General features: G+C 42.6%; 1 long non-coding RNA gene across 4 annotated transcripts in view; it reads right to left on the bottom strand.

Annotated features, from left to right (window-relative positions):
• Positions 1 to 23,517, bottom strand: part of LOC107317048 (uncharacterized) — a 69,867-nt gene that overhangs the window by 40,522 nt on the left and 5,828 nt on the right. For 3 of the 4 annotated variants that reach the window (XR_014948162.1, XR_014948161.1, XR_014948163.1), the window contains exons 2-6: positions 22,628 to 22,789; positions 6,485 to 6,630; positions 4,367 to 4,534; positions 1,764 to 1,951; positions 358 to 501 (exon numbers count right to left, since the gene is read on the bottom strand). This is a non-coding gene — a long non-coding RNA (uncharacterized LOC107317048). Of the gene's footprint in view, positions 1 to 357; positions 502 to 1,763; positions 1,952 to 4,366; positions 4,535 to 5,166; positions 5,262 to 6,484; positions 6,631 to 22,627; positions 22,790 to 23,517 lie in introns of all 4 variants that reach the window. The other variant, XR_014948160.1, reaches the window with a different exon arrangement.

Raw genomic sequence — 23,517 nt, 5'->3', positions numbered from 1 at the left:
TCATGAAGGGAGGTAGAAGGATGTGAATGAACATCAGCTGTTGAACTGACCCATTCTGAAGGGAAGGACAGTAAGAAACACTTGGACCCTGTTCTAATACACCTGCAGTTTGGAGGCACTGCTTGATTTGGGTCCATCTGTACCCAAAAGCGGAAAGAAATAATACATATGAGGGGCTGCAGCTGCCTGCAGATTAAATATTGACCTTACCTGTCTCTGCCACAACACAAGCCCACACACCTCCAGATCCATGGCAAATCCCCATAACTACAAGGCTTGACTCTGACTCCAGTACAACCTGAGCTACAGACATCCAAGCTATAACCTTTCCTGCCCGTTCTGCAGTAGTTCTCTTACCTCCACCATCTCCAGATGTCGCTCCCTGAAGTACATGCTAAGACTTGAAGCAGACCCATTTCCAGCCCTCTCATTTGTTTAATCCACTGGTCACTCCATTTTCCAGTAAAGCTGCTGATATTTGAGGCTATGACTGAATCAGACCTGTGAGGTATAAATAACAATCAGTATTAAGTAATTTCTCTTACAAGAAATAACCGTAAGCAATTTTCCCAACAGTTCTTGGTTATGCCCAGACTTCTATGGTGCAGTGACTCATATAAAACACGCCCAATTATTTTAGTATTAGACACACTAGAGATATTCAAACAAGCATCAAGGTAGCATGGCTATGTGAGAAAGGCTGGAAGGGTGGCACAGTCAGGATCAAGATCTGATGGCCCACTTCAGCTCAATACTAGATATGATGCATTATCTGAGGTGTTCCACACCTGAAAACACGGATTACTGTTGGAAATCACTTATTAAATGTCTATCATAGTGTGGCCATCGAAATCAGACAGGAAACTCTCAACAAACTCAGTCTTGATTACCATAGCTCCATTTTTATCAAATGCAACAACAACAACAACGATAAAGTGAAAAATAACACAGCGACAATTAAGCAGAATGTTCTTATTTTCACAGAAAGATTTGGTTTTAGCTTTCGGGAGGAGACTGAATTCGGCTGACATTTTCGTACAACCAATACATCCTTTCGTCACTGCTGAACTGAGCGAGTTCAAAGTCACTGAACAGAAATAACTGGCGGGCCAGTTGTGGATCTGACATTCAGAATTAGGCAGATGGTAAGCACGAAAATACAGTCTGGGTTAAATACTGACCACATTTGCCAGAAGCACAGACAGAGAAACCCTATCCACATCCAGATCATAGGCGGAGTACATCCAGATCTACCAAAACATTAAGAGCAGAATTCAGTATGAATTATTCTGTCTTAATAGTACATGGACATCTGACAGTATTTTTCTTTCATGCACTTTTCCTTCAAAAGGATGGAATTTCACTCTGTGCTGGACACTTTGGCCAAGTGCTTTTTCCCAAATGGATGCAATCCCCTTTCTGATCTGAGTGCCTAACACCAGTCTCCTACCATCTCGTCCAGACACTGCCCCGCTGCGCTGACGGCTAGGAGGTGATATTTAAAGCCATGCCAATTGAGCACAACAGGGGATAGGCAGAGCAGAAGCAACAGAAGGAGGATTTTGCAAGAGCTCTCTTGGTCACGTTAAACTCCTTCTCTGGCCACGTCCAGTGTCCAGCCCGTATGCCTGAAAATCTTGCTTTAAGCTGTTGTTTATTTGAAAGTTTACTGTGGCTGTGGTTTAACTCTGCATTTCAGAGCTATTCTTTAATTGATACAGTGCTCTCCATCCTTCATAAACAATAATCAAAGGCGCCAGTACCTTGGAGGACAGGGAGGCAGGTGATCAATACCAGCAGATGACCAGGTCTCCGTAGGAATGTTATTTATACATCAAAATTTATACTGAAGAAGAGAAAGCGAAGTCTGTAAAAGCTGTATTTCCTCGTTAAAAGAGTCGTACCTTTGGCTGAGCTTCAGTAAAAGCCTCGCAGACAAACTTCTTTGTTTCTGGCAGAAATAAATATTTATTACTGAACTGGGGAAAAAAAAAATACTCTTACAAAGTCTAACTATTTTAATAAAAAATTTAATATGTTTATTTCTTCCAGACAGGAGATAAAAAGCTGTCAGACAAATAACGGTTTAAATTACAGTGAGATGTTTTCTTTACCTAATCTTCCTTTTTCTTCTTCCCTTAAATCTCTGCAACACGCTCTGAATTTTTATTTTTAGTAAGAAATGTCAAGGAAACACTTTATAGTAAGTGGCTGTTCACTATTAATTCTTTTGTTATTAAACTTGGGAACATTAATTAGCATTAATCGCTTTGGCACTAATATAGATTTCCCGCAATAAATTCTTTACACACATATACAGACCCTATAATCTAATCAAGCAATTTTCTCCTACCTACTTGGAAGGGAGAAAAAGAGCAAGGCTGTTCTCGTTACTTCTACTCTTTTATTTTCAATTCTGAGAAGGAGGTGGTGCAGGAGAAATGGAATCTATACACGAACAGAGAAGAACAGTAACTATTGCCACACTCAGTATATGAACTACTCACTCACAGTAGCCGTATGCTATAGGCAACATCACTGACATCTCGGTAAGGAAAATAGATGTATGTAGCTCAAAGTCATCAAGCAAACCTATTCTCCTGCAAAAGCTGGGATGATAATAAAACACTGCTTTTTTCTTAAGAAAGAAAATAACACCTACAATAGTTTAGTGGTAAATAGCACAGAGATTTCTAATGCTGCTCTGATACAGCCCAAATTTCCAGCATCGTAAGTGAATGCTGCTCTTTAGGCGAACGTAATAGAAATGTATCAAAGTCTTCCTCATGAAGAAGGAATTCAAAGTCAGAAATGCTACCTGCTGTGAACAAGGTGATCACAGGAGTATGTCCTGCTCTGTCAGGCTCTGCTGTTTTACACAGCAGAAAACTGAGCTCTTGCCAAGCAAGCCATGATCACATTTACTGACTTTCACACTGGCAGGTACTTCCTTTAAAGCACTGCAGAGAACTTTGCAAAATAAGGTTGTCATTACTCCTCAGATGCCCTAACTTGAATAAACATGATGAATGAATATGCTGTATTTCTCAGAACAAACAAGCTGCAAGCATGGAAGCTACAGTGTGACTGATTAAGTATGTACGTTGCTTGCCAAATCTCTGCAGATCAACACAGGACTTAAATCTCACTTTCACTTTTAAGACTTATAATTATTCTCAGAATGAAGTTTCCATAATGAACGCTTAAAACCATTTATTTCAGATATTGATTTACAACTGGAGGCCTTACATTAATACCCTTCTTGGTCGCTGCAGGCCTTCACCACTAATCAGGCTCTGAGCAGGTAGAGAAGAGAAAAACTGCTCCATGATACCCTTCACTAGTGTAGGGTCCAGACATAGCATTTGAAAGCCCAAATTCATTCATCCAGTATCCAGCAGCAAAGCAATACAGCCCCAGACTAGCAGCTCCTTAAGTTCTTTCCATTCACTTGATGTTAGACTGAATTTATTTAGTCCTTCCTTGCAAAACTTGAACACATCAGATTGAACTTCTTTTCCTACTTAAACTCCCCCTGTCTGAACCTCTGAGCTCTTTAAGAAACTGCCTTTTATTCACAAGAACTCAGGTGTCTTTTGCTATCCTCAAATATCATTCAAGGATTCAGTGCACCTTTTGATATAAAATTCAGCCTTTAGAAAAAATGCCCTCATATATTGCAAACTGCTGCTTTCAGTAGGCAGCTCAGAAGTATTATACGTATGTGTTTTTTTAAGGACACTGCAAGCTGGGAAGATGCAGAGATGACATGCTGGTTGTAGGCCATCTACCTGCAACACTGTGTGGATGCACTGAGTACACTCACCTTCATTCACATAACATTTCAATGGGCAAAAATGATAAGGACCTGAGTCTATGTGGTCTTCCACAGCAGAACAGACCATCTTTGATGATGGAAATGTTCCAAGATTAGATTTGCCAGTGTTTCAGCAGTTCCCATAGATAGACAGGAGCTCTATAGAGCTCTATGGAAAACACCACTTTAAATGCAGCATACAACCTCTCTGTCTCTCAAATGAGCATCATCCTACCATCAATTCCACAGCACAATGACATGGAATAAGCAATGCTACCTGCACACTCATCACTTGATAACATTTCAGCTCTGAATTTCTTTCGGTGCCCGTCAGTGCATGGATTGGATTTTCCTCTTACCAGGACATCATGGAGTTATCAGTATTGACAGAACCAGGTTAACAGCGATCAAAGGAACGCTACAAATTCCTGCCCCTAGCATGAATGAGTGTATAATTGCTTTCCCACCTCTCTTTTTTTGTTCTGTTTTTCCCCTGAGCTTAATATTCACAGATTTTGGGTTGCAATACAAGTTGCTGTAAAGACTCACAAATTCTGAAAAACATCAGGTTGCAAACCACGCTGTAATGGTGCATCCATCTTTGCACCCAAGGCTCAAAATACCATTGCAAAGGGGTCAATTTTGCTCAGCGATGTCTTTCAGCTGCACAAGAGCAGCACTCATAGAAGAGGCAAGCTGAGGTTGCACAGCATGTCTCTGTAATAAGAAAAAAAAAAGAAAACAACATAAATTCTGAAACAGTCACAGCTTTCCAGTTTATGTCAGGATTAGGGAGAGCTGCCCCAAACCCCAGTATTAGTCTAACAACAATAACAAAAAGACCAAAAAGGAGAGTCTGTCATAATTTCCAATACTGTACCTCCTCATTTGCAAGCAATTCAGATGTGATTCACACACAAGCTTACAGTTACCTTCTGGCAAAAAGACAGTAAATAAATAAATAAGCCCAAACATTCTCCACTTCTACAATAGGAGAGACAAAACGCCTATGACTTAGCCAACCTGTCACAAGTTATAAGCATAAACACCACAGTTTTTATATCTTCAGGAGCAACTTCAAATACGCGGAACAGCCTCTGGTTTTAATCTTATTTCTTTCCCCTAATGATTGACCTACATAAGCAACCAAATCCTTGACACTTTTTAGTGGTGCAATATACGTTTCCTTTACATGTTCTTCAGTCCAAAGTCCCTAACCAATAATTACAGAAGACTGAGGACTGGAATATTACTGTGGTTGCTGCAGTATTTAGGAAGAAAAAAAGATAGACAAAAAAAAAAAAAAAGAAGAAGAAGAAAAGTGGGGAAAAAGATTAAAAAAGAACAACCTGGTGGAGATTTCAATCCATTAGCAGCACTGAGCTTGCCAGTTCTTTACTGCAGCATTTGACAAGGCTGTGAGCCAGAGATTAAGGCACGTCTCCTGAGGAAGGAAAAGAACAGGAGCTTCCACACTTCATTAAGGATACGTTTTATTTGCAAACTGCCAGCCCACGGAGTGGCACTGACTTTTGGGTCATGGAAAAGGTTGCAGTTGTGCACTTGAACTGTGCCAAGCCGAGCTAGATAATGCCCTTAAAAAAGCAAATCACAGAAAAAATGATAAGAAAAACAGGGAAATCTATGACTGCAAACGACCTAAAATAGGACTTGAGAAGTACCTTGTGCTCCAGTCAGGTTTTTTCCTCCTCAAAAACTGTACTAAAGCAGGAAAAGTGCCCAAAACAACAGGGAGCTGTTAGCTACAAAATACATATTCATGCTGTAGTTTTTATAATTTAAACATACATTCTCAGATTTATTTCACATAGATCGCTTTAAAAATGTTCATGTCCCTATAGAGTCGAGCCTTATCATTACTTGATCCTTTGCCAAAGACTGTACTGGCACTCCATGACCGTATACATTTTTTACTAAGCTATTGTTGCTTTTTCCTGGCTTGTTTTTCAAAATCTGAATAGAAATGCATAGCTTGTACTGTTCAAAGTATAAATCATAAATCACTCATCGTAAAGGGCCAATTCTTGGAGCCTTTATTTGGTATTTGCACTGGCAATTTCCCAATCATTTTCAAATAGAGTTGTATTTGAGTACAGGCATGGATGCCAGTAAAGGTAAGTTTTCTTTGCTCCAGGAAAAAGAGATTTAAGAACAAACCTTTGTGTTCAGTCCCAGATCTTCTCTGCACTAACATCAATAGTATCGTTTGCAATGAAATGTGTTCAATACCACAGAAGTGCCCAGAGGAACTTTACTGTGAAATCTGACTAAAAATAGGGCTTGAATTCACATATGTGCACTAACAGTGATCTCCAGCAGACTTTGGAGCTGCCCAGATGGGACAGGCAGTTGGTATGGTTGCAACCATTGCAAGCATCATCACAATTAATGCCCAATGAGTCACGTACTTCAAGAGTTTTCCACACGCTCAGAAGCCATAGGAAGAAAAAATAAAAGATTATGATGTCTTCATCTTGTTTTGGCATACCCATGTCTTCTGTAAGGATATGGATAGTGGCAGGAGCTGGAGCTGGAAGAGTCTGGATTTGAAGAGCTCACAGATATAAAGGAATCTAAAAAAGGAACTGAAGACCTACAGCAGATGTTGATGTTAACCCACAACTCTCCCAACAACATTCCTCCCACCTGACATTGGATGGAGGTCCTTGGGTGCAATCTTTCCTCCAGCAGAGTCGCTCTGCAGCTGGATGAGCACAGCAAGTAATACTGGCAGAAGTGAAGGTGCAGGTACATCATAATCTGAGATTATAGCTGTGTGCCTTCATCAATACCTAAAGAAAATAAAAGTAATTAATTTTTTTCTTCATCTGTAGCTGAACTGAAGTCATTTACAGACACAAAATACTCCTGCATTCTCCATTTTTCTTCATTACCTACGAAGATATAAACTTAATTAAATAATAATACATAAAGTAGCAAGAATTGCTGAAGTACTGCACAAAGCACAAAGATCTCAGTAGAATTCTTCCTTCTTTCTTCTTCTTTTAAATGCATACCGATCCTAGAGTACTCAGTTTTATTTCACATTTCTATAGAAGGGTCCATCTTATTCAACCGCAGCTGAGTGCTGGTTCCCCTGTTGAAATTCCTGGTCCTTCATGGTTTTCATCCCTAATGAGAATTGTTACAACTACTTTCACTTTAACCCAAGACGTCATGATGTCTAAACAACCATAATTAGCAGCAAAAATGGCACCTAAGCACAGTCTAAGCAAAGGCAACAGTCTTGGGCGTGCATCATTAATGAGATCAATAAATCTACTTTGTTCCATTCCCAGAGCCATCTCTCCTCTCTTTCCTGTTTTACTATTCATGGTCATACAGGGAAGGGAAAAATCAACAGCTGTAAAGAATCTCCTATTTTTTATCTTCTCCTTTTAGGATAACCAAGCATGTGAACTTTGGAGGAGCAGTTGAACTATTTCTAAAGCTAAGAGTAAAGCTCAGTTCTGATTCAAAGTTTAATGATTAAAATTATCAGCCAAAATACAGCATTCATCCAGGGAAGAAGAATGACGTTACTTATGAGAGAGAATATTTGAACTGTTGGCCAACTTTGCTTTGTTCCTATAAATTTTCTTCACTTGCCATGTTCCTTTTGCAAGAGAAAAAAAACAAGCTATAAACATTAGTTAGCTTTGTGGTGAGGTGTTCCTCTGCCAACCTGAGGTTAGAAGTGGAGCTGAGATCCCAAGAGCTAGGCTTTGTATTATAGTATTGTATTTTTGATGCGGTAGTTAGAAGTCAATTACTGTTTCCATTATAAACCCTGTTTTCCAAGGGTTTATACCTCAACCATTTTCATTTCCATCATGCTGAACTTGGCATCCAAGCAGTATGAATACACAATTTTTAAATAGACTAAACGAGGCTGGCTCATTTTTAGATACAGAGTAGTCAGGAACTCTTTGTCAGATGATTTTTATTCATTGAATTTAACAAACTATAGTTTCACTTTAAAAACTGGATTTTGCCAGTGAGTTGTCTCTGCGGTTAGGCCTGACATCTTTTACACCTTCTAAGGAGAACAATTGTATTAAAAAATATACATCTGAAAGCCTGCTGACAAAATTCTCTCTTTAAGATCTGATTTTCTTGGCATTTCAGATGCCAAGACTCCCACGCCATATGTTTCATTGGAAACCATTGTGTATCAAGACCCTTACGGCTCAAAGGTGGATTTTATCCCAGAAAGTTTTCCTCCTTTTGGGAAACTGGGTCAAAGCAACAACTCAAAGGTCATCGGTGATATCATCTCTGGGGACTTCAGGAATCTTTGCAGTTGATGTGAGCAGAGGAACCACCCCTCTGGTCTCCCCACGATGACTCAAGGCTGATGGTGGCAGGAGAGGCAGATGGAGGGCTGTCCACAGGCCAGGTGAGAGCCAGAACAGAGTGTACTCTGCGCAAAGACCAAAATCCAGATGGCCACTGGCTGCTCAAGTCCTCCATCTGGGGCTGCATGTCACTCGGTAATTTCACTCAGCAGATGCTAATTGCTTAAAAGCTACTTCAGCTCAGAAAATGCACTTTGCCAAGGCCACAACGAATGTTTTCTTTGACTTCAATTTCCATGCATTCCTTCCACCTGAATTTCCTGCATTCTTTTTTTTTTTTTTCTCTTAATTGAAGATGGTTGGAATCACAGAGCAGTGACACACAAGTTTCACAATTCAGCTTTACCACTAGTAAGCAGACTCACATGCAATTCATCCCTGTGAATGCCTATTTCTACTTAAAAACAAAAAAAATTGTTTCTTTTGAAATACAAAGAACTCAAACTTGACTTTTACTCTAAATGTTTCTCTTATTTCTCCGAACACATCCTCCCTGTAGACCAAAATCAAAGATGAACCAGCTACTTATTTTTTAAGGTGAACAATATCACCTTGAACTTCTAAAGCATCATCCCACTGACATTTCAAACATTTTCTAATGATATTTTTTTAGAGCATTCCAGTAAAATATACATATATTTCTGTAAAATAAATCATAGTAAAACTGTGATTCATCAACATCTCGCAGAAGACCGGGGTCAGAAACAGGAATAGCACAACCATGCAGTGGGATAGACTTCCTGCAGGTTACTTTCCCAGCACAGAAAACGAGCAGAAAGTTATTAGGTGCTGATCCAAACGTTGCTGACAGTGATGGATTTTGATAAGCTTTAGATGAAAATCTTACTTCTCATCTTTGGAGTGAGAGAGAATCGAGGCCGTTGTTTGTGAGATCGCCCAACATCGTTACCTCACTGCACATAACCATCACACCAAGTTGAGGTGCCATGTTGGTTAAGCACAACACTGAGCTTTGTCACTGTTGCCATTTCCATTGCATTTTTAGGTTGATACCATTTGTTTTCTCCCGCATAATAGATAGGGCAGAATACAAAGTTGGAAGACCCAATACTGGGTTGCCATTTCCTCTTTCACAATCTGGGTGCAATCACCTCAACCTGTGTACTCCAAGTGCATGCCCATGTCATGTTTTTGTGAACACTGACAAGAACAACTATCTTGAAAGCTATCAAAGCCATCCTCATTATCCTTTATGGGCTGTGTAGAAAATGTCACCACTATTAGACATTTAACTGGAGTGCATCAGAATGGTTTTGCTGGCCCCCTCCAGTTCTTTGGGTAAAAGCTCTGCTCATAATCAGTTTCTGCCTTTTTTAATGACCCTCAAGAGGTCCCTTCTGGTACACTTCAGTTCCCTTTCCAGCATCCCATTGATTTTACAGACTTTAGGAACTTGCTCTTAACCTTCTGCTTTTTCCTGGATGGCTGCTGAATGATTAGGCACTACACAGCCTTTTGTTACCTTGAGCACCAAGAGATATCTGGAGAATTCAAACACCAGCTTCAATAACGTTTGCTAGAGAAAGAGAGCACTCTTTCAGGGCTATTCACCCTATTTATGGGCACAATTTTTTTTTGGAAGAATGACTTTAGATTTGCGTGAGAAACAAAAAAGAAACCAGAGCTATCTCCTTGAACAGAAGAATGAAATTCACTCAAGAGCTCACATTTGTACCATGAATTCCAGCAGCAGAAGTGGAAGTATTTAGTGCCGGGGAAGGGAGGGCAGAGCCTGGTGGGCAGAGCGTAAGCTTAAAAAGGGTTTATATATACATATATATATATGTATATATATATATTAGATTTTAAAGGCTTTTCCAAACAAAGTCTTTCCAGTTATCTGATTTGATTCACATGGAGCCACATCAGTGCCAGAAGTACATGCTCGTGGGGCGTGGTTTCTCCTTTTTGAAGTTAGAGTGGTTGGAGAGATACCTCTCTTAAGACATGTCAGGTAAATTCAAGGAGAAAGAGCCTGGTGCAAGGGCATCCTCTTAACCACAGCACAGCAGAGATGCAAAGCTGTGATTAAAAGCGGTGTTCCTCCAAAAGCTCTGCCCCTTCCCACACGCTCCTGCTTCACCAGGGTCCTGCTGCAGAAAGGACTGCTTGCCCTTGTGTGATTTTAGGGCCACTTCAACACTGTGCAGTGCCTGGGAAATGCATAAAAATGCATTAAAATATATACATACATATATAAAGGATGGCACCGTTCTACAAAACATCCAAAATTCTTCCTGGAGGGTGAAGTTTAGGCAACCCCATTTGCACCAACAGGTTCGGAGCAGCGTGCAGGGATGGCTGCAGCCCAATTACCACCCGCTCAGCTCTTGCTGCCTCTCTGAAGGATGCTGGGGGGGAGAAAACAACCTTAAACCCGAAACAGAAATGGCATTCTTCTGCTTGTTGTCGAGACGCCAGCTGAAAAGGAATCATTATAAAGAGGTTGATGTTTTCGGGGGGAGACAGAGGACTCACCCGAATGATCCCAGTTAAGGGCCTTAACAGAGAGGCGGCTTAACTCTGCTTTGGAAGTGGTGAGCCGCCCTGCTTGGCTGAGCTTGGATTGTGTTAGAGCAGGAACATGGCACAAACAGGGATACCCCCTCCTTTTAAAAACTGCTCGCTCCCGAAATAGCAACACAATTTAGCAATATTTTGTATCAAGACAATTACACTGTAGCATTATTGTAGTCTTAGTACCTCATTAAAACAAAAAAATGTTAAATCCTTGTTTTGTTGAACACAAGAGATGAATAGTAAATATTGATTTAGAATGAATGCAAACATTTCCCTAGGAGTGGATAATTACAGCCTTTCTATGCAAAACACTTATATTTGAAGAAGCACTTCACTTACTTTGCCATGTGGTATACATTCTTTAGTACATTTTAAATTATACGTTGTCCTGGACAGTGTCTGCTCTATAATTTCTTGTGTCTCTACACCAGAGTCAGTATGTAATTTTAAACTGCAAACTTTCTGCCAACTAGGAGAGGAGAACAGGCTTAACTCTTTCCCGGAGCCGCTCTCAGGAGCAGCCCAGGCTGCACATGCAGACACGGGGCTGGTTTGCTCAGGGCTGGAGCAGCACCGAACGAGTTTGGTTTAGCTGGAATCCCACAAAGATGCTACTCCCAGCAGTCTTCGCTTTTCACACGACATTTTCTGATTACGTACGAGGCCTGATGTGCTCTCATTTCCAGCCAGATCAAATGGAGTCCAAAAGTTTGAACAAACCAGAGAATTTGCGAATGAAGAGCTGAGAGCATCTAGGTTGAAAGCTCCCAAACACATATTTGAAGCAAATTATCTATCCTACTTATTCTGGCATTCAGACGCTCGTTTGCAGATGGAATGGGACGAGCTCGACTCTTTCTAAGAAGAGTCAGACGTGCACACGATGCTTCGTGAGAGCTGAATTTACGCACAAAGCCCCTGCTGTGCATTTTAAACCATATAGGTTTATTAGGTCACAAGGCTGGGACATAAATTCATATGCAGCTTAATCAGGCTACACGAACGTGAACGCAATATGCCCCTGTGGTAACTCAAGAGATTAATCCACATGACTGGTGCGTTCTGTTATCTTATGCAACCACAAGCACCCCTAGTGGATGCATTTTATGGGCCAAATTTTCCAAACCTGAGACCTTGCACCTAAATTATTTCCATCAGTATTCACATCCTCATCTTCCCTTCCTCAGAACAGAGAAAGGCCTCCATGGGTACTTAAAACACGTCCCAACCCACACACCATTTACAGATAAGCTTACATCCCCTTGACACATCACACCAGGAGGGGCTCGTGAGTTTTGCTGGATACAGAAACTTCAGCCCCAAAGCAGACTCGGGTTAATTTGCTGCAGTAATGAGTATTGCAACAGCACTCAAAGGGGGAGCAAAGAGGATCTGATTGTGATTCCAGACACTGACCACGAATTGCATCAACTAACTTAGCACCAGCACTGTGAACAAGAGCACACTGCTGTTTGGAAGCCGTTATATTTGCCATATACTCTGATTACCTCCAGTACTTTCAGTAAAACTGAACGACAGACTACAGCTCCAACACTTGCATACACACTTGAGTTGGCTCACAAAGCAGATCCTAATGTGAACTCTCCTGGATTTTCAGCATGGAAACCCATGGAGTATCTCTTACTGTTTATCAGATGAGGTGCCAATGCCCCACATTTTCCTGCAGATACTTCAGATGAGCCCCACACTCACCCACTGCCAAACCCCTCCATGTAGAGGTTCTACTCAGTGGCCAATTGCACTGAGGTACATTTCACCAACGCGTGCCTCCTAAGTCAGCTTTGTACTTCCAGAGAAGCTTAATGCAGCATTAAGGCAAAAGACTTCAGTCCTGTGGGCAAAGCTATGTGTCTACAAGGAAAATATTCAGCCTCCCCACTTGGCACCCACCCCTGTGTTATTTGGAGGTAGCCACAGCTCTGCAACAGCACCCAGGATAGTCCCGCTCAGAACGGCTGAAGAAATCTCCCACTGGAATTTACTGGCTTTAAAATTAGCTTTTCCCCTTGCCCCTTATTCCGAGGATTTGCATAACCATAGGGGAAAAGACGACACGAGATAAAAATAAATTTGGCCGCCACGGATCAGAAATCAAGGGGAAAGTGTCAGGGCAGTGTTTTGCTTTGGGTTTTAGTGGAGACAAAATAACTTAAACTACTAGGAAAGATAACGTATGAGTAAGAAAATTCCCCGAGCAATCAGAGGATGTGTTTTCAGCTTTTTTACATTTCGGTTTTATTTTCTCACAGCAACGAGAGAGGATGAGATTGGAGTCCCATAACCACGCTGGCGCAATCCATGCACCCTACCTGGATCATCAGCGATTGTAAATCATCATTTTATAAGAATTTCACTTTTCTGCTTCCAACACAATCAAACGCAGTGGTGAGGGGGGCCACTCATCATGACAAAAAATATACTTCAGAGTCTTTCTTGAAGTGCCAACTCCAATAAGTTCTGCGAGTGAAATTAAATGTACGCTGTTCTTCCAAACCACAGTTTCCCCCTGGGATGGACAAATCTCAAGTGGGGGCTGAAAGGCCAGTTGAACCACAGCCACGGGTTACACCCATTTTTGCAGGTTTTTTTAACTACTGCATGTAGCATAACTTGTATTCCAGCCCACTCGGTGACTGTGCTTTCCAGCATTGGTAATAAAAAAAAGAAGTCTTCATAGTTTCCACATTCCGGCACTAACGAGTGAGCCAGTCCGTATCTTCCCTTGGTTTCTCATAGTTTGGTGTTTCTTTGCTTTAAAGCCTTCTCCATGAAGCAGAGGGCAGAAAAGAAAGAAAAATATGATGTGTGGCATAAGGAACAGTTGGTGCTGAGTTTGAGAACAGCAACCAGGAGACATTAAAGTGGAAAAGCCCTATTAGCTTGTACACTTCATCCTCCTGCCAACATGATGTTGCTCCTATTTCGTAGGCTCTTTGCTCCCACCACCACAGTGCTCCCACCCTGAAACCCCACCATCTGGGACGTCCTCTGCATCCCAGCATCCCCAAACCACCTCGGGCTGCGGGCTGAACACCCTTGTTCTGCACACTGCTGGGTACCGGCAGAACCCCACTCCTGGCCAAGGAGCCGGCACTGCCCCCATTAGCCAAAGCAAACATCATGCCATGCAAATGGATAACAAAAAGCAGAGCAGAGGCTAAATGCAATGCCCTCCTGGGGGAAAGAAAGTATGAAGACGAAGCCTTTTTCCTTTTTTCCTTTTTTACTTTCCTCCCCCCTTCTTCTTCTTAGAAGGGAGGAGAAAAATTTCTTGGCTGCTCTCTATAAATTACAGCGCTGGCAAGGAAGAGGAAACAATCCTGGGCACTGGCTTCAGCAGATATCGATCTCTCTACTCACTGAAGTGGATATTGACCTCTGGCAACCTCGCCCCCAGTCAGAGAGTGGGGTCAGGGAACACTCTCAGAGATGGGAAGAGACATTTTCACCTCCTTTCAGTCCTGCCATCCCTCTCAGGAGCTTAAATCCTGGAGAACACACACATACTGGCAAAGCAGAGGAGGGTGGAGGTGAGTGAATGCTTCAGCAGTGCAGGCAAACTGGAAGGGAAGAGTGGAGTGGGGTCAAGATTTCCCATCTCAGTTCCCACACCATCTCCAGAAAGCTGGTGGTCTAGGAGAGCACTAGGGAGGGTGAAAGCCCCTGCCCATGGCATTAGTCAGATACGGAAGCAGAACAAAATGGTACAAGCACAAATGGGCTCACACTATTTAAAAGAAAATGAAGTGATGCTTTATCAATAGTAGCACTCAAGAAAGGTGCCTTTCTGTGAATGCTGCCTTGTGCTTGGGGTTGCAGTATCCTTACCCAGGCTCATCCATCCTCTGTTTATTTTGTGGCCAACATCCCCATGATGCTCCTGATCTCAGAGTGCAGAAGGGCTTGGGACAGCACGCAGCTGATTTGCATGCACTGCAGGCTCTGCCCAGGACTCCTCTACATTACACATCCACACTGAAGCTACCGAGGCCTAAGAACAATCCAAGCAAATAGCCCAAACACTATTTCTCTGCATGCAGAACATTTTGGACTTAAAGCACCCTCAATTACACCAGCTGAGGAAGGGGCAACCAGCTGAACGTCCCCAGTAGGACCTCAGGGACCCAGCAGGCAGACTGGCTGGGGCCTGACTCTTGGTACTGGATGATAATCAGGGGCAGAAGAAACAAATCTGCATTTCCTCCACACACAGAATACTAGCAGAGCTGGTGGGGACCGCACTTTCCATCCGAAAGTGTTAACAAGCAGCGAAAGAACTGAAGCGCATCTAATTAAAAATGCATACTAAGGCATAAAGACAGAGTATAAGAGTAAACAAATGGCAGAGACCAGATTTGTTTGCAATAAATGAAGAGGAAAACACCACACAATGCAAACTCATCCAGCACGGAGACGGAGGGAGGCGAGCAGGCGAAGGCAACATGCTGCAAAACATCTTGAAACAAAGTACAATGCGACCAAAATGCAAGGCATGCAGGGCACAGAAGTGATGGAGGGACAGAGGCACAGTCCATGGTAGGAACACATTTGTCATTGCAGACATGGCTTTGCCCTGTCCCTGGAGGTGCTCAAGACCAGGTCGGATGGAGCCATGGGCAGCCTGAGCTGGTAGGGGGACACAGCCCATGGCAAGGTGTTGGAACTATACGATCTTTATGGTCCCTTCCAACCTAAGCCATCCCATGATAGTCTGACTGCACTGCAAGACGGGTAAGCTGAGGGATGGTGCCAAGCAGAGTTCCAGCTCAGCACATGAACAGGCCACCATGGGGCACAGCACACAACATCTTCTAAAGGAAAGAAGGTGCCTTTGGAGATCTGTGCTGACACACACCCAGGGAGAGGCAGACAGATCGGGGTTTGGGTTGAGGTCTCTCTGTCCTGCTGAAGGGCTCACGGCTGCCGCAATGAGCACAGCAGCCTCCTTACCCTGAGTTCTCAGAAATAAGGTGGGCCGACTGCAGCCAGGTAATGCTGACACCCAGCACTGCTGGCACATTAATCATGGCTCAAAGTCCAGCAGCAATGGCATGCCTTGTGCTGTCACACCTTCACTGCAAGGGCAGCAGGGCTGCTCGTAGCCCTGCAGGAGCTCACCATCATCTTGCCTTGCTGCAGGAGGACCTTCCTCTTTCCCATGATAGTCTTTCCCTTAGTTCCTGCTGCACACTGCATGATAGTGATCACACCATTTCTCAGAAGCCGCTGTTGCTTGATGGCTGCAGATGAGCCCTGTCATCTGTTTGGTTTTTCAAAGCACGATAGGCCACTGTGTTCATCCCCATGGGATCTCCAGCCACGCACGGTTCCCATCCAAATGGAGATAAAAGTTCAATTTTATTTCACAGTTTTGTCTTCTCTACCACAAATCTTTCCTGACAGTGTTTTCTGACTGCTAAACTGATCCGTTTGGAGCAATTGATCTAAAACATCTGTCTGAGGGGCTGAAAGCAATGGAGAGGGGATACTGCAGCTCTCCTCCAAAGGCGTGGAAGGGATGAGCACCAAAACATTAGGTGACAGGAGGAAACTTTTAGAGAATTGAGTGTCCTATTCCCCCAAAAGTTTTACCAGCTGCCATGCAAAGCAGGAAGTCATGCTTCCAAATATTTAAGGCTGCATTTCTCTTCATTTCCACCTTTTCTTTCCCGAGACTTACGTTTTCAAATGTCAACTTACATATGGGAATGTTTAATCTCAAGGATGCCGATCCATCAGGAAACTTCTAAAATCTTCTCCAAAAATTGTTCGGGGTTTGTTTGTTTCATTTCTTCCCCTTTTATTTTCTTTTTTTTTCTTCATAGAATCATTAAAGTTGGAAAAGAGCACTAAGATCCCCCAAGCCCAACACCAACCCACCCCCATCACATTCACTGACCGCATCCCCACGGTTCTAGAACACCTCCTGGGATGGTGACTCCACTACTGGGCAGCCTATGCCAGTGCTTTATTCCCCTTTATTCTTACTATATTGCCCACAGGTTGGTGAGGGGACCCACGGACTCTTCAGGAGTATGGAAAAAAATGCACATCCTGATATGCTTCAGTTTTCCAAGAAATACAATAAACTGATTACAGAGCAAACTTCATTCAGAATGTATTTTAACTGTAAAAGTTCATGTGCAATAACTGCACAGAATATTAGTTCTGCAGCAAGTCTGAATACCATTCCCAATGCTTGGCATTACATACGTTTCTTTTTGTTTAAATTCCACTGCTTACACTTTTGCCGTGTCCCTGTATTTATTTTTGTTATGCATGTTCCCTACTGCCAATGTAAATTCATTTAACGTTAGGCACACAACAGTTTTTCAATACCTTTCTGCTATTTGGCTGCACAATTAGCTTCCTAAAATATGATTTTAGTTCAGCTTAGTTTTGGCAAGGAAGTGGGGGCATGAGAGGGGGATTTTTAGCGCAGGCACAATTTTACTACTGGGAACACTGCTATGAATGGCATGGAGGCCAACATCAGAAATCCATCTTACTCACCAAAAGGCTACATCTACTGGGGATTAAGCATGGCCTCTCTCCACCCTCCCCTTCTGCAGGCCTTGGGCCCCTCCAGTACTCACCAGCATGGGGTGAGCCTGGGACTTACTATTTCCTTCAAGAAAAAGGGGCCATTACAGAGCAACACCGGTTCCGGGTGTGCTGGATGGCATCCAGGGCAAATTGGTTCATGTCTTAATAACGTCACATCTTTCTAGGTCATTAATAAATAAAGAGGTTTGAAGGGGGGATAAAAGGACCTTTTTTTTTTTTCTTTACTAAATTGAATTATCCTGTATAGCCCCTACATAATTTGCAGTGATCTGTGGTATCTTAATACGCTGTGTTCTTTGGCCCCCAGCTCATATATGCGCTTTAGAATATGCTTAATTTTAAGGCCGAATGTAGCTCTCATTTAAATAAGAAAATGTTTCGCAGCCTCTCTGGAGGATGGTACATGCCAATGCCTGTAGATATTTAGGCACCTGTGCACCTCAACTCCTGGAATCAGACACACTGAAGCCAGTGACAATCAAACACACCAGACTCTGAGCACTGCAGATGCTATTTTACACACTGTTATTCCATGCACGGTTACTTTTCCCCCTCAAAAAGCTGCAAATCATTTCAATCTGGGCACCTCTACCCCCACAGCATCAATGGACCAACAGAAGCTAACAGAGAAGCCACCTCTAAGCACAACACAAGTTGAGTGGTTTGATTTCCCACCTCCAAGCTAAAGGAGCTCAGTGTGACCTAGTCTGCAACCAGAAACTCAATCTCACAAAGTAGTCAATCAGCAATTCCAAAAGTCATAAGGAAATACATGTGGTCTTCTCTATCTGAACTGAAAGAAGCTATAATGGCAGGTACATTGGCTGTGTGTAGATAAGACATCTATTTCAAACATCTGTGTTGTACTGGTACTTGTTTCTAACACAGCCTGTTGCAATAGATTATATTTTTTTTTGCTGTGGATGTTTTTCTACTTTTTTCCAACTGCTTTGCATCATACGGTAAGATGTACTAAAATGCCTTGGCAGCCTCTTTGGGACAGCAAACAACAGAAGGAATACGGATCTAATGCTGCACATGACTCCACTGCCACCCCTTTCCCACTCTATGTCTTAATGCAAATGATAAATAGCGAAAATACGTGTAATCCTCCAAGTGTGCTGTTTGTACTGCCTGAGGACATTGTGGACGTAATGCAAACCTTGAAGCACGTGCTTTTCCCTCCCCTTCCTCCCACGAAGAAGCATTAACAACAGAGACATCATATATTCGGGGTATCTTTTGGATTATTCTGCACACAAAAGTACAGGGTGCAGTACATCAAAGCAACACGTTCATTACATTAAGATGCAGGACGGCTCTCATGATGCCTTCCTTGCACTCAGCAAACCAGGCCCTACAGAGACAGGTGAGGTTTCACAACGCCAGATGGTCAAGGGATGGAGATGGCTGCGGCCTCTCTCCAGCTAGCATTTCCCACCTGTAAAGCGGGATGGCAGGCAGGGATGGCAGGAGAAGCTGCGCTTCGTGCCTTTCCCCCAGACAGACTGAGAAATGGGGACACTACACATCCTCTTACACCACTCAGCTATGAAACTGGTGCGGGGCTTTGAATAATTAACAGCACCAACCAGCCTTGCCTGCTTACAGGAGTCATCAGGAGAGATTAGCTGGAAGCAAGCACTGATGCTCTTAAAGTTCTTATGTCTACAGCTGGCCTTGTTTTTCTCCCCCCATCTCATTTAGCACCAAATCCTCCAGGTGCTCGCGGGGCGAGCTGACATGAGCTGTGGTGATGGCTGCTCTCCGGAGCACTGCTCAATGCAGACCCTGGGCTGCCTCAACCCCTCCTCCGTGGTGCCAAGCTCAGGTTCCCCAGACTTTGCTCGTCATGCCAGCAAAATGGCACGCAAGCCACAAGCCATCCTGATAAATTACTGTAGCACCTCCATTACCCTACATGGACTTCCAGTACTGAGAACGCATTTGTATTTTCCTCCAGCAACATTAGATTTATACAAAAAATGCCCCAATTTCCATTTATTTGCAACAGAATATTGCCTGTCTTCTTGATTTACCTTTTCAGCTTAAGAAAATATACACAGGACGTGATCATGGCTAACGAGATGGCACATTCCATATCACTTGTCCTGCCGTGTTGTTTTATTTACCAGCTTTCAAATCCCTAACCTTCGTCTCTCCAACTTCCTTTAAATGAAAGGATCCTCTCGTCTCTGTGAAGTCCCTATCATCTACGCCGGTTTGCATGTAAAAGTTTCAGCATCCATTTAGTCAGCGATGGTTATTCTGCTTAATGACTCCTTTACCCCTGCTAATACTGTTTTATCTGGCTCTAATATTTTAAGATCTCGTCTAACATTAATGCTAAATGGTAATATTAAAGGTTTGCTACTAATATTTTAAAGGTCTATCTGCTGGTGCGGTAATGTTCTGGGAGGTGCTTGAGGGTTCGTTGTATTGGCAGGAATGCCAGGCCAATTTTAACATCCTCTGTGACTACTGCATAGAAATCTAAGCAAAGTAAAGTGAATACAGGGACAGATTTTAGTGATTTATTTACTGAGAAATGAGCTCAGAATCGGGTTGAATACACCAGGTCGCACAGGTAGGCGTCCAGGTGGGTTGTGAATATCTCCAGAGATGGAGACTCCACAACCCCCCGGGCAGCCTGTTCCAGTATCTCCCCCATAGGGCTGTATGAGGAAAGGAGCTGGGGGACCCCAATTACACCCCTCCCCACACCCCACCCTTGTACTGTCATTTGGGGTACACCTACAAACCTCCACATTTATCTCACCCTAAACATTTGAAGGAGGACAGAAGAAAAATATTCTGACTTTGCATCAGTTAACATGAACCACTGCCATATGCAAAGGGAGAATAATAGAACGCACTCCTCCTCTGAGAAACAACCTCTCCACTAAAAATAAAATACAGTGCAACTTTTATTTCACCACTGTTTAAGAGTTAATGAAAGATTTGCACCTGTACAGCTGTTGCAGACTGAAGCAAGCTTGCGGAGCAAATGTGTTTTCTGGTAGAGACAGTTGTAAATGCCTTGAGTAAAAACACTGAGGACTGCTAATGGATAGGTTTATTTTAAAGCATGCCATCTGCTATCAATCATAGAGAAGTATAGGAAGCAAGTTTGGCTGTGCTCCCTCCTTGTGAGCCTGATAAAGATAGGGCTGTGGTACTCTGGAACATTTAGTACTCAAGAGAATAAAACATCAAACCTACTCAGCAGCTCCACTAACAATAATAAAAATGCCTCTGCCTAAAGGTGACATTCTGAATTTACGATTATTTGTGTCTATAAAGTGTATTCTTTGGCTCCTGACTCATTCTGACTGTCTCACTACAAGAACAATACATTAAGCCTGCCTGAAGTAAATGGAAATCCTATCCTTTTATTAAAGCAGCAGCCAGTACCTGAGATGTTCTAATGCCCTGTAGGACCCAAAGAAGGTTTTCTGCTCCAAGTGTTCATTCTTTTGGTCGGATTAAAGTCAACTGCAGAGAAAACGCTTATTTGGTGCGCTCTGAATGAAAGCCCTTCTTCAGGTAAATGCAGTTTTCAAAGAAGAAGGATAAAAACAAGAAGGCCCAAGGCAGATTCTGAATATGCAAATCAACACAAAACAAAGGCTACAAAAGCTGCAGCTCACCCCGTGACAGCTCATATTTTATGCCTCTTAACATTCAATACAGGAAAAACTGAACGCTGGAAGAACCTGCCCAGGAAAACCATGCACATCATGTCCAAAAGGTGTGTGCCAATCTTCCTTCCTAGCAGCTGACTTTACATGCGCTGAGATTCTCCAGAAACGAATCCAGGGATTGATTTATTTTTCTCTCTCTTTTGCTTGTTCTTTTCGGGTTATTTCTTTTTTTTCCCCCTGCCCTGCGTTTTCCTCAGCTGGAAGATGCAGAGCTACTTCCCTGAGACACACGAGCACTTGGTGAGCTCCAGAGGTATGAATCATTCCCCTGGCTAACAGCCCTCTTCTCTCATTGCCCCCCGATGCTGGTCAAGGGCCCTCGAGCCTGTCTGCTTAAAAATAATCAAGCCAATAATGCTTCCTGGCAAATTCAACTGATATAAAACACACTTAGCACTGAAACACTCCGTATCCAATAACATTAGGCTCCTATCTGCAGCTTAACAAAATTCCCTTGCAAGTCTGCTGCTGATGGGAAGTATTGCAGTGGAAGCTTGGGGAAAACCCACCTGGTGATCAAGCTCATGAGCCTAATTAACGTTAATAGAGAAATCAAAAGTGGGCAAAAATCGGAGCGGCAGCATGGAAAAAAAATAATGAAGTATGCATCAGAAATAGAAGGAAGATAAAAAGCAATGGGAAAAGTGAGTTTGCCTTTGATGTCTGCTCTGGAAAGTGATGGTGATTTCTCTCAATGTCCCTCAAACCCGAAATGCTGTACAGTAGGCCATGTCCAAGCAGAAAAAAAATACCAGAAAGCAGAGGATTAGGCTTATTAGGTTCACAATATTAAATCAAGGCTGCTTCTGTTCTGTATTCACTGTTTTGGTCCTCAGGAGCTTAACTGTCTCCAAAGCCCATGGTCAAATGACTGCTGATTTCAAAGTGTTAAGATCAATCCCCTTATCTGAGACCAAAAGGGTTGAGAAATAAAAATAAGCTCTTTGGTAAGGATCAAAACTAGTGGATACTTGAAATGAGAAAGATGAAAGATTACGAAAAAAATTAGGAAACTATAGAGACCAAAGGAAAGCACAAAGGTAGATTAAGGGCGTTCTGTGGGGAGATGGACCATCCCTTAGATTGCATTGTCACTTCACTGCAGAAACACACTGAACTATAGGAAACAATCCCAAAGTACACGAAAGCAAAGCTCATGTGAACAGAAACCCCCCACCCCAACAAAAGTCATTTATTGAGATTTCCATGCTCAGCAGCATGGGAACAGATCTCTGAAGGTACTCCTTGCCTCTAGGTGAGGATTTCCTAAGAACAAGAGCAACACCACATCTCATAAAGAAATAAATGCCAACATCAGTCTTTTACTCAAAAACCCTCAGGTACAAAATTCAAGTCAATCACAGAAGAACACATCATAACACTGAGCACTCAGACCTGCTACGGCCATTACAACTCCCAGGAAGATCTGAAAAACTCCATTTGTCAAAAAAAAATTGCAACTGCATTGAATCTCTCACAACAGAATATGCGTTTCTCCACAGAATATCCCACCCTGGAATATCCTATATTGCTGGGAAGACGTGATGCATTAGGGATAGAGCTTTTGGGTAGATGGAAGAAAGTCATCACAGACTCACCCATAGTCCGAAGGTCACACAACTGGTAGGAGGTTCAACTCTCAACTGGGGAAACCCGCTCTGTAGACAGCATCCAGTGGGGAAGATTTTCTCCACAGCTTTCACACCCATAACACTTTGGAGGTTAAAAAGAAGAATCCCAAAGCTTCTGTTTTCTCCCTCCTGAGAAACAGAAACACATTAAAAGGTTTGCAAATTTGGCACGACACCAGATGCTTGCTCCGGGCCAGCCCTAATCACCCTACCATGCAGAGGCTCAAAGGCACGTTGTTCCTACCAGAGTTGTTGTTGTGAACTCTCCAGCTTCAGCACAAACCTAGCAGGTTCTTTTTAGCCTTGTCCTTTAATACACACGGTACATTTTCATATGAAAGCTTGTAAGCTTGGAGCAGCTTGCTCACCAGAGTTCAAGTCCCTGGCACACAGTTCATAGCTGCTCTAATGAAAAAGCACAATGATTGGGCCTGCGTTGCTAAGATTAGACATTAGTGGCTGTATCAAGAAGAGAAATACCTGCAGATTAGCACAGCAATTTGCTGCTCTAAATCTGAACCTTCTAATCTCTTTCTTTTTTTTCTTTTTTTTTTTTTTTTTAAGTAGCAGCCCATGAATATGGGAAAAGAATTAAAACTACATTTACTAAGTGATTTCTAAAATACTTCAGCATGTTTTAGAAAACCGACAAGTCATTAAAATATAGTTAATAAACATTATTCAGGACTCGCTGCCTGAGATTAACACTGCTTTAAAATCACAAACGTTCATTGGTTCAGGCAATGCACCGCAGCAAAAGTAACTGCAATTCGTGTTCTTTGTTTAATTACATCTCTAATGGCCAACTCAAAGCTTGTCTTGTATTGGTCTTTTCTTAAAACAGCAGTGCAGTGTTC

The sequence above is a fragment of the Coturnix japonica genome, chromosome 7 (assembly GCF_054131305.1).
Source record: "Coturnix japonica strain WE chromosome 7, WE-NBRP24, whole genome shotgun sequence".
Taxonomy (NCBI): domain Eukaryota; kingdom Metazoa; phylum Chordata; class Aves; order Galliformes; family Phasianidae; genus Coturnix; species Coturnix japonica.
Note: the sequence above shows the minus strand (reverse complement) of the source record. Positions and strands in the feature narration are given on the sequence as shown.